General features: G+C 41.6%; 1 long non-coding RNA gene across 3 annotated transcripts in view; it reads left to right on the top strand.

The window, feature by feature from the left end:
* LOC146435542 (uncharacterized) overlaps positions 1–16,339 on the top strand; it is a 77,908-nt gene that overhangs the window by 36,876 nt on the left and 24,693 nt on the right. For 2 of the 3 annotated variants that reach the window (XR_014853087.1, XR_014853084.1), the window contains exon 4: positions 89–219. This is a non-coding gene — a long non-coding RNA (uncharacterized LOC146435542). Of the gene's footprint in view, positions 1–88; positions 537–16,339 lie in introns of those variants that run through there. The other variant, XR_014853085.1, reaches the window with a different exon arrangement.

Genomic DNA, 16,339 nt, shown 5'->3' with positions numbered 1-16,339 from the left:
GTGGACTGCTCAGCATTAGCTGACACGTAGTTAGTAATGGTGTCATTGTGTTTCAGTTTGTGATACTCCCTCTGTGTTTTATCCATAGGCAGGCAGCCCACTCAGAGGGGATGCTGACCTTTAGGCAAAGAAGTCCACCAATGACATTCAAAGGGAGGAGACTTTTATTGAAATGCATCTAAAGACAGAACCTGATATACAGGAAGTCTGCAGGAGAGGGTAAGTGAAAAGGATGAATGTATTGCCTGACTGGTGAATTACCTGAACTGCTGGGATTGATTCTTCTTTTTATTGAAGATGATACAATATGTCACTTTTATATGATGTTATAAAGCTAGGAAATCTCTAGGGTTTCATTGTTTTTAAATGTTTCCATATGCTTGGGTACATAAGCATTTTGGAATTGGGAGGCCTTTTCCATGTTGGCATAAAGAGGTAATGTTAGCAATCCCATAGCATTAACTAATAATCCACTTGGTTTCTTTTGTGAACTGATAGCACTGAGAAATGTATGATTTTCTAGCACAAAATTAGACTGACAGAGCAGCTAGGAGAAAGCATCTTCTTTTTGTTGACACTTCTGATTGCTTCTTACCTGATCCAAGAACTCAGATCTTTCTCTGTGGAAAACTGTAAGAAACAGCCATCAACTTGGCTCATTAAAAAGAGATGATTCTAATTTGATTTTTTCCATGAAGCCTTCTTTTTGTCAGAGCTTAATATTTCAATACCCCAGTGTATAAAAGATTATTCAAAGAGTAATACAGTGAAAAACTCAGAGGGAGGAGAGGGCATTCTCTGGCATCTAGGAAAATCTTCTGTAAATAAATATAATTTAATGACTGATTTTTTTCTAGGCTATGAACACTGACATTCAGGCAGGTGTTTGTTAGCTGGAAAACATATTCATAAGCCAGGGTTTGTTAGGGTTTAGTCCTTGGTGCAGCTGAGTTGCACAAAGTACATGAAGTACAAGAAAGTAAGAACATACTATGTGTTGAATCATTCAACTTTCAGGGGTGCTGGGGTTAGCTGGTATCTTAATTGTCCTCCAGTCACAGTTATGTCATACTGTGGGTCACAAATGCTTGGAGAATTGTTGGAGGAGCAGAAACACCTTCACAGTACCAAAAGAGTGGGGCTGGGCCTGGATGACTATGAATTACTGATCAATGCCACATTCAGGATTGCTTGGGCACTAACTGAGCAACTCTTCCAGTCCCCTAAATGCTCTGAAGTGCCCCTGCATCCCAGCTGGGAGACTGAAACCTGCTAGATTGATGGATCCTTTCCTTTCTCAGCCTCCAAACACCATAACTCACTGCTCTTGAGCAGTAGTGGCATGAGGAAAATGAGAACTTGGGAATTATTGTAGCAGGGGAGACCCACTGTGTGAGAAGTCTTGCTCAGAGATCCCATCACCACAGGCTGAACCATAGCTCAGGCCAATCCCAGCTACAGCAGCCATGAGACCTTCCTTTGGGAAATGGGGAGCTGAGGATGAAATGCACAGAGAAGCAGCATACACATCTCTGACTCAACTGGCATGAAAGCCTCAGGGCACTGGAGCATGGCATGCAGGCAGGATTTAGAGGTCAGGAGGTACTGTGATGGAGCTCTGGTCCCTGAGGATGCCCACAGTCCCCTTGAAGGTCCCTTGGGTTTGTTTCCCTGGTCTGTGCTTGTTCATTCTTGTTAATGGCTGAAAGCAGGGACAGCTTATATTGCATGAAATCAATCTCATCTTCTACAAGCTGTCCTAAAACTTAATATTTTATTTATTTATTTCCTTATTTCTCTTCTTTCTGGATTCCTAAAAATCCTGCAGTTTTTATCATTGTCCCTGGTATCTTGCTGCTTCAAAATACCTTGCAGCTGGTATATGCTGTATGTATGTACTTGGGTTGTGTTACATTGTTATTCACCTGAATAATACAATTTTGTGCATTTCAAGGCAAATGATTTCTAAACAAGGAAAGTCAAGCTGAAATCTGAGGCTGGTTCTTTATTAACAGCCCAACACATTAAGAATAAGTGGCAGTTCTAAAACACTCATTATATTTTTCAAAATAGAAAATGTATCAAAGTGGATTGTGCCTTTGGGGGAAAATTATTTTTGGCAATTTGGTTTCTGCCAGCTCACCAGAAAGCTCTGTCAGTGAGCACTTTCTAGAACAGCACTAAATAGCCTTGGTAGGAGTTTCAAAATCTTGCACTAATTGGCTTGCCAAGGCCCCAGCTCACTCAGCAGAGAAAACTTGCTTTCATTGGGTGAGCAGAGCACTTCATTAATACTTAAAAGCTACGTGAGTCTGTTCACAGACTGCAGGCTGGAAGGGAGAAGCTGTCATTCCTGGAGCTGCAGAACTCCTGAAACCATTTGTGGGTCTGAGGTAATGCACCTGCTGGCTGGGTACAGCATTGAGCTGCCAGTGTCCTTCTTTGTAGTGCTCACACAGACAGAAGGATCTGCTGAAATTCCCCATCATTTGGGTTTTTGAAGCTGTGTTGTGGAGGTGGAGGCAAAGCCACAGCACTGCCATCCTTGCTGATTGCTGACATTTAAAAATAGAGGCCAAGAGGTGCATGGGCGTTTGCAACACCTTCCCTTGCTGTGCCATCCCATTTGACTCCACATGCAGGGCAGGTCCAGCACACCCAGGTGGGTCTGCCCCAGCACAGCCCCACAGCAGGGATGAATACCCAGGGAGAGCCATGTACACTAGTCACTCTGGTTTTATTACAGGTGAGAGGCTTTCCTAGGAGGTGAAATCATCAGGTCACTTCTGCCAAGTTCATCACTTGCATAAGTCAAATGCTGAGCTGCAGTTTTCTGGGACTGCACTGTCTTTGCTAATTTGATACTCTGCCTCTTAGAGGAAACATAGATTTCCTGTCAAAGTTGGCATTATATATTCAGCAGAGCTCACCTTCCTTCTTGATGAGTCACAAATCCCTTTGTGCAAAAAAATCTCTTCAAGGATGTTGTCATCTTATGCTGTACATGGTGTGTTTTGGGTGAAATATGTTTTAGGGAAACAAAAAATTCAGTCTTTCCCATGCTTTATCAGTTTGAGGAAGTGGAAGATCCCAATGAGAAATGTACAGCCAACAGAAAATGGGGTTGTGCTGCTTGCCTACAGATTTTTGGCTGTACATGCAGACACTACCTGATCTCAGATGTGCTGTTCAAGTGGAGGACCTGCAGCCACAGCTAAATGATCAAATCAGAGTCCCATCACTGAATCCATCCTGGAACCTCCAGCCTGACACTGAATTTGCATTGTGACAGTGAAAAATGTTGCTTAGAATTCTACACTGCAATGGCAAATCTTTTAACTGTATTCAATTTACCAAGGGTCATGCAAGGTCTGACTGCAGGAAATATCAGCCTCTTCCTCACAAACAAGAATGGATTTATTGAAGCATATTAATTCACTGGTCTGAGGCAAATCTCTCTCCCTCCGAGTTCAGTGGTGCAGGTTTTTATCCATGCTTTGCAAGAGTTGTTAGATCTAATTGCAATATAATCTGCTTAAAATGAGCTTTACTTGAAGTCAAGCAGTCAAACATAATAAACAGAGTTGTTTTTTATTAGAAAAATCCTGTTGTGTTAAAAAAACCCCAACTGTCAGGAACTGACTGCTTTCAAGGAATTTTTCAAATTATTTGGAATTCTAACTGACCTAACTACAGCTTTCTCATTTGTGTGATTTCTTCCTATCTTTTTGTTGTGAAATATTTCATTTTGATTCATTATATTGTACCATAAAATGAAATTTGAGATGGCAGATTTTTATATACAGTGTGTTTTATATTATGAAAGACAGGAATAAGCAGAGGTAAGTACTTCAAGAAGTTTGTGGTGATACTTTGGACTGATGGAGTTTTTATTCTCAGGCATTTTTGAGACCTGTAAGTTGAAGACAATGACATTATCTCTGTATTCTGTATCCTTTCTGTCCCAGCAGATGTGTTGCTTTTTTGTACCACGATTTCACTTGGTCTGTCTTTAGCTGCATTCTTACCTGCACACTGTTCTGATCCCTGTTTCCATCTGCTTCTCTCTAAATAGCAAAGATCATCATATTTGTTTATATATTTAAAAATTCAGAACGTACCCTGAGGCTTTTAGATGAAAATACCTTGTTTCTAATAGGAGCTTCCTAAATGCATTTTAGTTCCTGTCCACGCCATAAACCCATGCACAAGTGCCTAGAATTGCTCACTGAGAATATTAAGGACTTGGATGTGGTTTGTATCCCTTGCATGTGTGATGGGTAGTGACTTTTTGACTTGCTTGTGCTGTAATTGCACTGAGTTACATCCCTTTGAAAGGGAGGTGACCAGACAGCAGAGAAAATATTTGGCTGCTTTCCTGGTTCAGCTGCTGCACTTTTGGCTCACTGGAGTCTCTGCAAGGAGGAGATTGCTCTTCCACAATGAACAGCTTTTGGTGGCTGGGGGGAGAAGCCTAACTGGAATTTTATAAACTCTGGAATCTCAGGGAGCGCTTGTTGTTAGGAATAGATATGTGGATAGTTTCACTTAATTCTTGCCTGCTTATGACACTGATGTGTTTTGGTGGCTGCTTGCAGTGTCTGATGGGAGAGAAGGGCCCAAGCACTGGGAAATGCTGATGCTGCATCTGCAAATAAAACAATGGTTCAAACCAAAAGCATGGCTGGGTCACAGAGTTGTCACAGATTTTGACTCTTCCTGTATAGAAGATGCCCAGAACCAGTGTGTGGCAACCAGTGTGACCATTTGTAGGAGAAACAGGTTCAGAACAAGAGTCAGCCTGCCATGATTCTGTAAGTTTGGCTTGAAGCAAAAGGCTTTTGCCCTATGAATGACTCCTTTGTTTTTGTCAGGCCAGGCACTTCCACTTGCAATCAACTCTCTCAAACTTAAATCAAATATTAAAATGAGTGGTTCATAAGTCATTCAAGTGTTAAGCTAGCAGAATCTTTGAGTTTGCCTATTTTAACAAACTGTCATCCTGATGCTCCTGGCTTTGACACCTCGATGACAAGTAATTCCAGAAGATAGATGTGTGAGTCCAGGGACCTCAGAGCACTTAAATTGCCACCGTTAGGTTATAAATATAGAAATTCTCAGTACTAAATAGCTCTAATGTGATTCACCCCAACACACACAGCTCTGGTCTGCTGACATCAGAGGATCTGCAGGAGGGGAGCTGCAGGGCAGGCTTTGGATTCAGCAAAGCTTGGAGCTGCCCAGGGCACTGGGCTGCCTTCCCTGCCTCAGCTGGGAGAGCAGAACAGGGATGAGCCACTCACTCCTGTTCAAGAAGGGCTGCACACGTGGGCTGTGCATCCTGCAGTACCAATTCCTCCTGCCCTCCTCCACAGCTGGAAGTGGCACAGTCAACTTTTCCCCCTTGTGCAGTGGGACAGGGAGGAGGAGAAAGGGGTCCATAGGAGAAGCTGGGCTATCGGAAAACAAGAAGATTCTTTTTTCCTGCTTCCCAAAGATCTTTAGAAATCTTTATCCTTTTGAGAGAGTTTACAGAGTTCAGTCTGTTCAGAGTAGCAAGGAGACAATACCAAGGCATCTTTCATCAAGAGCATATGCAGTGTGGAGGAAAAGTGAAGAAAATTAAAGAGCTTTTGTATTTATTACAGCAAGATGTCTGTGCAGCACAGAATGAAGGTGTGATGGCAGCATGTGTTGGCACTCCTGCACTAGAGCACCCTAGCCAGGGCAGGTGGTGGTTATGATTGAATAGGTGTTGGCATGAGCTGTGACACAGGATAGCTACAGGACAAACACCTTCCAGGCACCAGCCACTAGCAGAAATTGGAGTAGAAGCAATGTCTGTGCCTTTTTTTATGGTGTGGTATCAGGCAGTGTACCAGAAAGGTGCCTCCAGTTTCTATCCATTCTTGTAAAGAACAATTACTGCCAGACCTTACAAACTTTGCCTGGATGTAATGCAAGATAAAACAAAGTCTGCTCTCCACATTTTGGATGCCAAAGAAAACTGAACATAAGGGACAGATTTTAATTAACTGCTACAGTAATTTATTGAGGAAAGTGATTTGTTGATCACTACTCACAGTCTTTGAATAAGAATTTGCTTTCTTAGAGAAGTGCTTTTGGTTCAGCCACATTTTATTTCTTTTGGTATGGGAATTGCTGGGGACCATTCCATGTACTCTCAAGCAGATCTCATTAGGTGGCTGCCACAGTTCCTCCTGTCCTTAATATTAAGAATTTTTAGCATCTCCTGCTCATGTATTTCTGGCTAAAATTAAAAGATAAAGGATGGCATGTGTAATGAGGTATTGTATTTTGTTTTCCATCTGTTTGTTAATTTTTTGTTGGAGAGGCAGGTAAGGCATCTTGCAGTTTAAGTAGTGAGTTGAGCTCTTCTCAGTTGAAACCAGAACTTTTTCTTCTCTCTGCAAAAGACATAAAACTTGGTATGACCAATTTTTACATCTCTGACCTCTTTGGTTCCCCAACACTGAACTCATATTTCCCAAATGTCTTTCTAATGCAGCTAGGGCAGTGGAACTGTGGATGCCTGGAAAGAGGAGGCTAAAAGCTGGCTGCTGATGTCATCTACACTCACCCAGAGCAATCACTGCTGTTCATGTCATTGAAATAGTTGGGATGATTTTGCTAGGTTTTTTTGCCTTGTTTTTTTTTCTAGTATTTTTGTTCTGCCTCTTGCAGAATGATGCTAGTTGTAATTTAAGTGGCTTGTAATTTAAATAGTATAGTTGATGTATTAATAGGTTATTGAACAGGGATTGATGTTGATCAGACCATTTATTTCACATGAACTCCTTCAATTATATTATCACCATAAGCTTTCCTATTGATTAGCTTAGAAGGAGTTATTTCCCAACAGATTGTAGGAGCCAGGATGTAATGAATGTTTCTGACATTAAAAACACCTTATTGATGGAAAGTAGCTATGTTAGATATCATCTAGAATAAAATATAGACATTACAGATTGCAGATATACCTTTTGATCAGCTTGTAATAAATAATGAAAAATATTTATCACGTCCTGTCACTTCTATTTGATCAGTTTGCTTAAAATCTATAAAGCTTTGTCTTCATATGCTTGAACAAACTTGACTTGTTTGAGGTTAACTATTTTTTGTTGAGCCAACACCAAAAAAAAAACCCAAAATGTTTCTTCAATTTATTCTTATGAGAAATTATTTTTATATTATTCTGTGAAAAAGATCTGGATTTGGATGGATTTGAGAACAGAAAAGCCTGCTGTTTATTAGTTACTCTATGCACGCTGGTAGTTCTACTGCATGTGGATTTTGCTAATAGGTAGGTATGATTTTTTGGGTCACATGGATTGCCTTTTCATGAAATCTGGATTTTTTGGGTTGAGTGAGCCTACAGAGGTTTTCAAATCTGTGACTGGAAGCTTTTCCCAAATAGTTTTCTTCTCAGCTGGAGAAAATTGTGTTTTGTTATTTCAAAGTCTTACTAGCAAGGCACTTTGGTCAGTACAGCATGATTCTCCTCTCCTTTGAAGGAGAATTTTTCACCAGATGGGAGCACACTTGTCATTTGAATCTTGCTAGCTCCTTTGGAAATTCTGAGGCAGCTAATTTGCAAATGCAGGGATGCACAGCTCTCATGCATTCAGCGAGTTATTAGAGACTCCCATTTTTAGCTGTCTCCCTCTTTCAGCTGAAATCTTGAAAATTCACTCTGCCACAGGTCTCATACTGCCCAGTCTCTGTCACTCCCTTACTGCTTGTCAACTATTTTGTTAGTGTGTTACCAAAGAGGATTCAGCATACTGTTATCTCAGTCATGAGAGGAAACTGCTTTTGGCTGGTTTCTGTATCAAAAATATCTTGAGGGATTTTCTTATAATTGTTACCTTATAGAAGAGACAAGGATTAGAAATGATGATCCATAAAATTCTGTCTTTTCTCAGAATCATTTTGAATAATCCAGTAGTTACTGGTGTAGACTTGCTTGAGTTTGCATTATTTGTGTAGAAGACCAGGGTGTGCAAAAATAAACATGGACTTAAAGAATTGTTTATTTTTTTATTTGGCATTCTAACCAGCCACACATAAATGCAATGATGATCTTCCTAGATATTGACCTGTGAACTTATGATACCTGAGAAGGCATTAAGGATCTTGGTCATCCTAAAGGACTTTTCTGCATCTGTTGCATACTGAGCCTTATGTGTGTACAAGCCAGTGGCCTCTAGAATATGAGAGGAGCTAGAATAATGGAAATTGATGCTCTCAGATCCTAAAAGTCAGTGAGACTGGATCCTCCCTTCATTATCTCCTCTCAGTGAAGAGGATGTCTTCATTCCTACTGTCTTTACCTTGACATTCTCTTTCCCTGGGTAGCCTGGACAATGAAGGAACTTCACCTAAAACTTCAGACATTCACACTGCTGATCTTTCAGTAACAATCCCAAACTAATGAAATGCAGAGGGAAAGGTGTGAAAGTAAAACCATCCCTCTACAGCAACCCATTCAGGCTGATCCTAGGCAAGAGCTGAGGTGTTTGATGGACTGAGATTCTGTAGCTCCCTGATATACATCTCTCAGTTGCATACAAGTCCACCTATATCAAAAGAGAGAACTAGAGCACAGTCCTGACAGCCCCCTGTTTACAGGTTTCTCTCCCCTTCTTTTCAGCAAGTTTGAGCTTTTGTCTTCTTTTTTTTTTTTTTTTCCAATCAGATCTGAAGAAATTGTTTTTCTCCCTTATGGTGGGGTTGTCTTGATGAAACAACACTGTTCTGTGTTAATGGAAACTGGGGAAGGTTCTGGTTTTCCTTAATTTCATCTGAGTGATTTATCTATCTGGACATATCACTGGCTCCTTCCAGCAATGACAGGTGACATATGCAATAAAAACTGGTTCTTATGTCCTTTTGCAAAGATCTAGGGATTTGTAAACTCCCCATTTTGCCAGGCATGGGGTAAAGAAGGGACTTGTTGCTGTGCTGTGTAAATGCTGGCTCTCATTAAATACTTCATAACCTTCACACCTAGTTCACAGGATGCACATTCTCCCTACATTAGAAAGGTGGTAGAGTTTTCAGGAGCTGTAGATTAATTACAAAACAACCCTTAATACAATAAATCTAACACGAGCCAAGAAATAAATTATGTCTTTGGGCTGCCTGCTCAGAGATCTTGTGCTACTCCAAGCATACTTGTAGCTGTTATTAATAATAATCATCATAGCACAGCTGTCAGTGGGTACAGAAATATCTGCAACCTGGAACTTCTCATCCTTGTGACAAGATGTTGAATTTAATTAGAGAAGCTTTTGTTTTGTTTGTATTTATCTATTGTGAAGAAAAGGTAAAGGAATTAAAAGCAGTGTAAATCCATATGGGATGACAAACAGGAACTCTTCTCCTCTGGGCATTCCAGTGGCTTTATTTGGAATGTGGGAGAGCAGCCTTGTAAAACAGGTAAGGACTGACAACCTTGTGCCCTGCATTAGCCCAAGTCCAGTTTGGGCTTCAAACTGCTTGTTGTAAACAGCAGCAAGACCAAAGCTCCCCAAAATCGCCTTTTAGCAATCCCAGACTTTGTATTTGGTGTAAAACAGGAGGGGGAGGAGGGCTGGTGTTTATTCACACACAGGTTTTTGCTGGTTTTCCACCATTGAGCACACCTGAGGCTTGAACAGAGCCAATCTGTATGCAACCCCACAGACAGCACCGACAGAATTCTTTAGGCCAGTCTGCTAATACTCATCAGCCAGCATCACCTTTCCTGATGATGTTCAAACAGCCTATTCACATGTGGGGCCTTCAGCTGGGAGAAAAACAACAATAAAGTAGGTTAAAAAATGTTTGTTCAGTTTTAGTTAGGAAGAAGGTGGAAAGGATGAGAGAGGTTGAAATATTATGGGTTGTCAGAAACTCAGCAGGAGCCTCGGAAGGAAGAGAGGAGGATGTGGATTGAAGAAACTGGAGCCCTGAGGGCAATCCTCTAAAAATATATTAGAACAGCACTGTCAGTAACAGTATTCTCAAGACACGCAAGCCCTGCTCTCTTAATTGAAAAGTGCCAGGGGTAAGGTGCTCACCTTGAAACCCATTATCTATTTAGAACAATTTTTTCATTTTCTACTGCTAAGGACTTGTTTTAAACTGAAGTAAGAGTTGGAGTCTGAAATGCCATTTTCTTGTTGTTCTGAGGGACAGTTCTTTCAAAGGGAATGGTAGAGTACAGCTAATAGAGCCTGGTTTATTTAGGGTATATATTTGTGATTTACCAATTATTTAGTGCCTCTGAGTTTAACAATATTACTCTTCTCCTCCCAAAATATGAGAGATTTAGTCATAACTCTAGCTTAAATAACCCATCTTTGTGTATGTGTGTATATATGTATTTTTCATTCCATGGATCTTTGGGCACTGCTGTGGTTTGGGGGCTGCGTTAGGGACCTTGTGCTGAAGTGGTTGTGGTCTAACTAAACAGAAAAAGCAAAAGAAGAGAGAACTGTGATTTCTTAGAACAGATTGAGAACAGAAGCATAAAAAAATCCAGTGACTTATGTAAAGTCACAGGCAGAATCTCATACACACACACAAGGCTTATTGAATATGATTATTGATTACTACATTTTTTCCTGATTACCATGAGACAAGAGAGGATTTTGTGCTAGGAGTTAGGATATTCTGTCTGTAAAGCTCAGAGGAAATAGTTCAAAAATGAGAAAAAGGACAATGCAGGACAACTTACTCCCAGGACAGAGATAAGGTCTTCTCTGTCAGTTGAAAGCTGAAGCCCAGGGGAGGTGGCAATTATTGAGTAATTCATATCAACCTGTTGCAGGGGAGAAGAAAAAAGAAATTGAAGACTGGGAGGAGCAATAGGGTGTTACAGCTTTAAGGGCTGCTTTACTTATCTCTGGGCTCACATTTAATCCAGAGTTCAGTTCAGCAGTTTGCAAAATCAATCTCTCTGTTCCCGATTCACCTTCAGATCCTTTGGCATCTCTTCATCAGCCCTGTGATTCAGAAATAAGGCAGCCATGTGTCTGAAGACAGCAACCCATAGCAGAGCGCTGCTCTGATTTCTTCTGGGCTCTATTTGCAGTTCCCTTGGTCACACAAAGCAGGAGCTGAGTGAGCAATGAGCTGGGTGACCCCTCTGCAGCTCCATGCACTGCTGGCAGCAGCAGCACTCGTCTGACAGGCTGCTATTGAGACTGGCAAAGTAATTGGCTCACTCAAACTGATAAATACTTCATGCTTCCTGAGCCCTGCAGTAGCAACAGGAATTGCTCTGGCCTTTCTTGCCTTCCGTTCAGGCTGGCCAGAAGGCAGGAAGGTAACTGCTCCCCCAAAAGCTGTGGATGCTGAGACAGGATGCTCCAAAACCTGACAGCATCCAGCCATGAGCTCAGCAAGGATAGGGCTGGGGCAAACCACTGAGCATCTTTGATGGTTTTGTAACATCCCTTATGCAGGGAGACAAACAGCAGTGCTTGATACCAGAAGCCAAAGGAGTGGCTTGCTGTTCCCTCTAGCTTTCCCCATGTCTCATTTCAGTATTTAAGCTGCAAATCCAAAGTTTGTTTCATTGTTGTTTTTCCCTTTTCTTCTTCTTCTTTCTTGGTGGCATTGAGCAGTGTGGCAGTGTCTGACTGTGTGAAACAAATGAGCAAGAAAGAATCCTGACTCATTCTGAGAGGAAGGGAGATGGTGGATGTTTGATTTCACCAGTGGGAGCTCCTCTCCAGACTTCATTAATCCTTAATCCTGTCAGCCTGAGACAGAAGGAATCACACAGCTCTTTTAGGGACATGGAAGTCATGCAATCCATCATCTGAACCCCAGGTGTTGGGCTGTGGAAAAAGGTTGATTACTGGTCCAGGATGTACTAAATTCCATGCCAGGTTCTTTCACCTAAGCAGTCCCTGTGTCATGTCCTCACTGTGTCAGTACTCTTAGGAACAAAGCCTGTCCCTGGCACTGAACTGGATCTCTTGGGCCAAGGCATTTCTGGAATTTTCGGGTTCATTTCTCCTCAAGTCATTACACTTCTTCATTGTCTTTTTGACCTGTTCATGGCAGGGTAGAGTTATTCTTTAAGGCCACTTTCATGAGCAACTTCAAGCTACATTCCCTGGAAGCTACCATTCAAGTCTGTGTTCTGTGACTGCTTTTTCCTTCAAAATCAGTCCTTAGTGTGTCCTTTGAAATCTCTTTTTATGCAAAGATTCCCAATATGCTTGAAAGCCTTGGAATGACATGATTTTGTGGGATGTAGATTTGCCTCAGATAAGCACTAAAGAAAGGTTCAGGTGCTTTCTGTGCATCTCTTTAGCTTCTATTCACACCAAAATATTTTGTGTAGTTTATGTAGTTTTTCTGTAAAACAAGACAATCTAATTTACTTAAATATTTAAATAAGCTTCTGCATGTTTACTTCCAAGGGTTTGAAGGTGAATAACCCTTGGCACTTTCTAGAGCAGTGCCTGTTCAGCAGAGAGTGGCTGTGTATGTAGGGAATGTGCCACTGGTCAGATGTATAACAGGATTAAATTCTGGATAATGGATATATCTGTGTGGATGGGGGCAGACATACACTTTGCCTGTGCTTAAAGCTGGCTGAGTCCTGCTGTGGAGGCTTGATGTTGCTCTTCAGAAGTTGGAAATGCAATTCTCTCCTGTTGCTAAAACACCTCAAGAAAACTTAGTTTAATATGGTTAGTTATTGCTGTGGAGGTATGTAAAAAAATCACCCAAATTAAATATGCTCTCTCCAGCTAGTTTACCTGTTAAAAAAAAAAAAAATCAATCCACTTAATTTGAAGAGCATGAAGGAAACAAGTGCAGTGCTATATCCTGTGTCCTTGCTACTTTAAAAAGGCCAGTAGAAGTCACTATACAGTGAAAATCTAAATCATGGCATCATCAATTTACATTTCAAATTAGAGTAGTGATTTTCGTCTTTTTTTAAAGAGAAGTGTTGAAAGGTTTGACCAGAGTTACTTACAGAAAACCTGACATGTCTTTAGTGGAATAATAGGAATGTAACTCTCTCATAATTTTCAAATTATGGAGTTTACCCTGGGGCAAGCAGTGTCAGAAGGAAAGCAGCAGGGAACTGGCATAGCAAAAACTTACCAATACTTGTCTTCTGTGATGAAGAGCAAGCATTCCTTTAGCCCTACACATTTCTAATTGCTCATCCCAGGTGCTGGGAGCTGGTGGTCTGGGGGGCATCCTATTTGCAGCCTAGCGATAAGCAGCTGTTTCCTTGGCGAATTCATTTCTGAAAGTGAGATAATCCGATTTGAATGGAGCTGCAGACACTCATTCAGCCAAGTGAGGAGAAAAGGAGGGAAAAGAAAGATTTTCCTCTGTGTCTTCCTTTGCGCTCTGCCATGACTCAAGGACAGACAAAAATCTTGGCCTTGTTTCACTCCTTCTTGTTTGTGGCCCTTATAGCTTTGAAAGGTTGTTATTTTGATGGAAATTCCAGACTCACTTCATTCTCCTTGGTATAATTCTTGCATCTGTAAAGCTGAGACTGTGCCAACACACAGGATTTTCATTCTGATTCAGCAAGGATTGTAGGCAAGTGTTTAACTTAAAGCATATTTTAAGCACACCTGTATTTAGCAGAGCTCTCAAGCTATTTGTATTGAGGACTTGTGGTGTCCAAGAGTGGGCAAAACTCCTCACAGTATTGGGAATGTGTGTGCTTATGAGTGCTACACTCCTCCAGGAGCCCAGCTCTGGTTTAGAAGATGCCACACTTGTTCAGCAAATTTCAGAAGAATTTTTGGAAGTTTTTCACCTTCATCTTAGAAGGAAAAAAAGCTTTTATATTTCACTATATCTTCCTTCCTCCTCCTTCCCTATTTTTTCATTTTCTCAAGTTGTCACAACATGCAAGAGAACTTGGGTGACCCTTTCTCTGGGTGAAGATTTCTCCTACAAGCTGCCTGAGCAGTTTGGTGTGCAAGCCACATTGCTCTTTTATCAGCTTCCCCCAGGCCCTGATCCATCAGCAGTCCCTGGGTTATCCTCTCTGCAGTCCTCACAGTGCTGTGCATGGACATAAACAGGTCTGAGCGAGTCTGAGCCTTGCTTGGTGTGAACTTGGCAATATCCAGTGAGGAGCAGACATGGGCATGGTACTAAACAATGGGCCAGAAGCAGTGAGGCTCTATGGATGATACACAGAAGAAATTAATTTTGGGGTGTTTTGGGTTTTTTTCAGGTTTTTTTAATGAAAAATGGCTCAGAATGTTGTTGGCATGTTGGAGAGGATGGGAGGATAGGGCAGAAGCTGGTCAGGTTCATCTGCTTTACACCAGGAACAGAAGGAGCACAGAATCAAGGAGCACCCACAAAACATTGAGGACCACCCTGGACAGTGCACATCCTGACAAAGAAAAGTCTTTGAAAAAGTTTCTGTCTAAGACCTGCTTTACTGTAATTCAGGTGGGATATCAGGAAAAGGTTCTTCCCCCAGAAGGTGGCTGGGCACTGAACAGGCTCCCCAGGGCAGTGGTCACAGCACCAAGGCTGATGGGGCTCAAGAAGCATTTGGGCAATGCTATGATTGCCTAATGCCATGATTCCATGATACTTGCTGAAGAGGGAAGGTAACTAAACACGACCCATCTGAGACAGATTCTGCCACATGACCTTCACAGATTTGCTCCTCCAGAGACCCATTTTTGGAGGGTAATAGTCTTGGTCATTGTGAAGGCACTGTGCTTATGTTTGCCTGAATATGCTGGGAGCCTTTTCAGAGCCTTTGTGCCTGTCATTCCTGTAAGTCTTATCTCTCTGATTTTAGTGTTATAAGCTCTCTTCTGTCATAGACACATTTTTTAGATTAAGGAAAGTAACATTTCACCCTCCCTGTAGCATGTACAGTATATTTACCATTAGATAACAACATCCCTAAGGCAGAATTCACCCAAGCCTATGTCTGTAAAATTATATCCCAGCCTTCCTAGAACATGTCTCTGCTATGAAAAAGAAGTTGCTTCAGTGATATGAACCCATGCCAAGAGCAGTGAGTGTCTCTACAGTAGAAAAATACATTTGTACTGCCTGCTTAGATGAGGAACTGTCTGCCTGACAAAGAGTAATGTTTCCAGATTTAGAAATATGCTAATTTTTTGTATTTGTAAAGTATTTATTAGCTGTAGTTGATGAATCCTCTGTCTGGGGACCAAGTGGGTCGGACTTCATGGGAGTAGGATAGGTCTCTCCCAGCTGTAGCTTCAACCACTTCAAGGTTTCCCATGGATGCTTTTGTAGCTGTGTAGCAGTGGCAGTCCAAAGGTTAAATGGCTGCCTTTCAGCTTCTGCACAGCAATTAGAGGGGATTAGGTTTTCTCAGTGGGTTTCTAGGTACTCATGTTCAGAGAGTTCCCTTGCTATGATTTCTTCCTTGTTCTGTAATCTTTCTAAGGACGCAAGTGACCCCTTCTCACCGAGATTGTGCTGCTGATGATATTTTCCCTGTAGCAAGCCTCAAAACTTTTCTGTTCTGTTCTTAGAAGGTTATTGTTGAGGGGTTAAAAAAAATCCAGATGCCATCTCATGAGAGGGAAAGGTGATAACTCACTGGTTTATGACAGATCTCTGTTGCTCTCCACATTCTGCTGGCCCACATGTCCCTTTCGTGCATTTGACTGAACCCTTCTTCCCAGCACAACTTCTTTGTTTACTTCCTGAATTTCCTCCTGGAAATAACAGAGTTTCTTGTTGTACAATAAAAAGGATTGGGCAGTTTATATGTACATGAGAAGGAACATAGTGAAGGGCAGTGAATGAAATGTCTGCCTTTAGCCATATTGGTGTGACTCTGCTGGGTGCTCTGGCTGCACTTCATTTGTTCCTCTCCTGTGTAAATATCAGCAGATTTAACACTTATTAGTTCATAGTTATGCTTCTTACAAGACATTTCCCAGCACCTGTCAGGCGTTGAACTGGAATATAATACATCAAGTCCAGCCACTTTACAAGAGATATTTTTTATGTTCAGCCCATCCTTTCCTCTCAGAGCATTAATAATCTGGTAATGGTGCTGTCTATGATCCTTAAAGGAGATTCTGCAAGAGAATATTGCTTTCTTGTCAGAAATGTCTAGAAGTCAGAACAGAGGGCAGAACTGGACTGGAACTAGGTTTGTGGACTTAAGCTTGAGCCTGAGAGAAGGCTAAATGGCTCCTAAGGGAATGGAAGAGCTAAGGTTTAAAATTCAGAGGCTGAGGGAAAGAGGATTGCAGCCTGGGAGCTCACCTTGGAGGTGGCTGGGGATGCAGGTGGCTCTGTGGCTGGGATGTGCAGATTCACAGCT

The sequence above is a fragment of the Lichenostomus cassidix genome, chromosome 6 (assembly GCF_008360975.1).
Source record: "Lichenostomus cassidix isolate B80296 chromosome 6, HeHo_3.0, whole genome shotgun sequence".
NCBI classification, from domain to species: Eukaryota; Metazoa; Chordata; class Aves; order Passeriformes; family Meliphagidae; genus Lichenostomus; species Lichenostomus cassidix.
The sequence above is the reverse complement of the archived record's forward strand: the minus strand, read 5'-3'. Positions and strand labels throughout refer to the sequence as shown.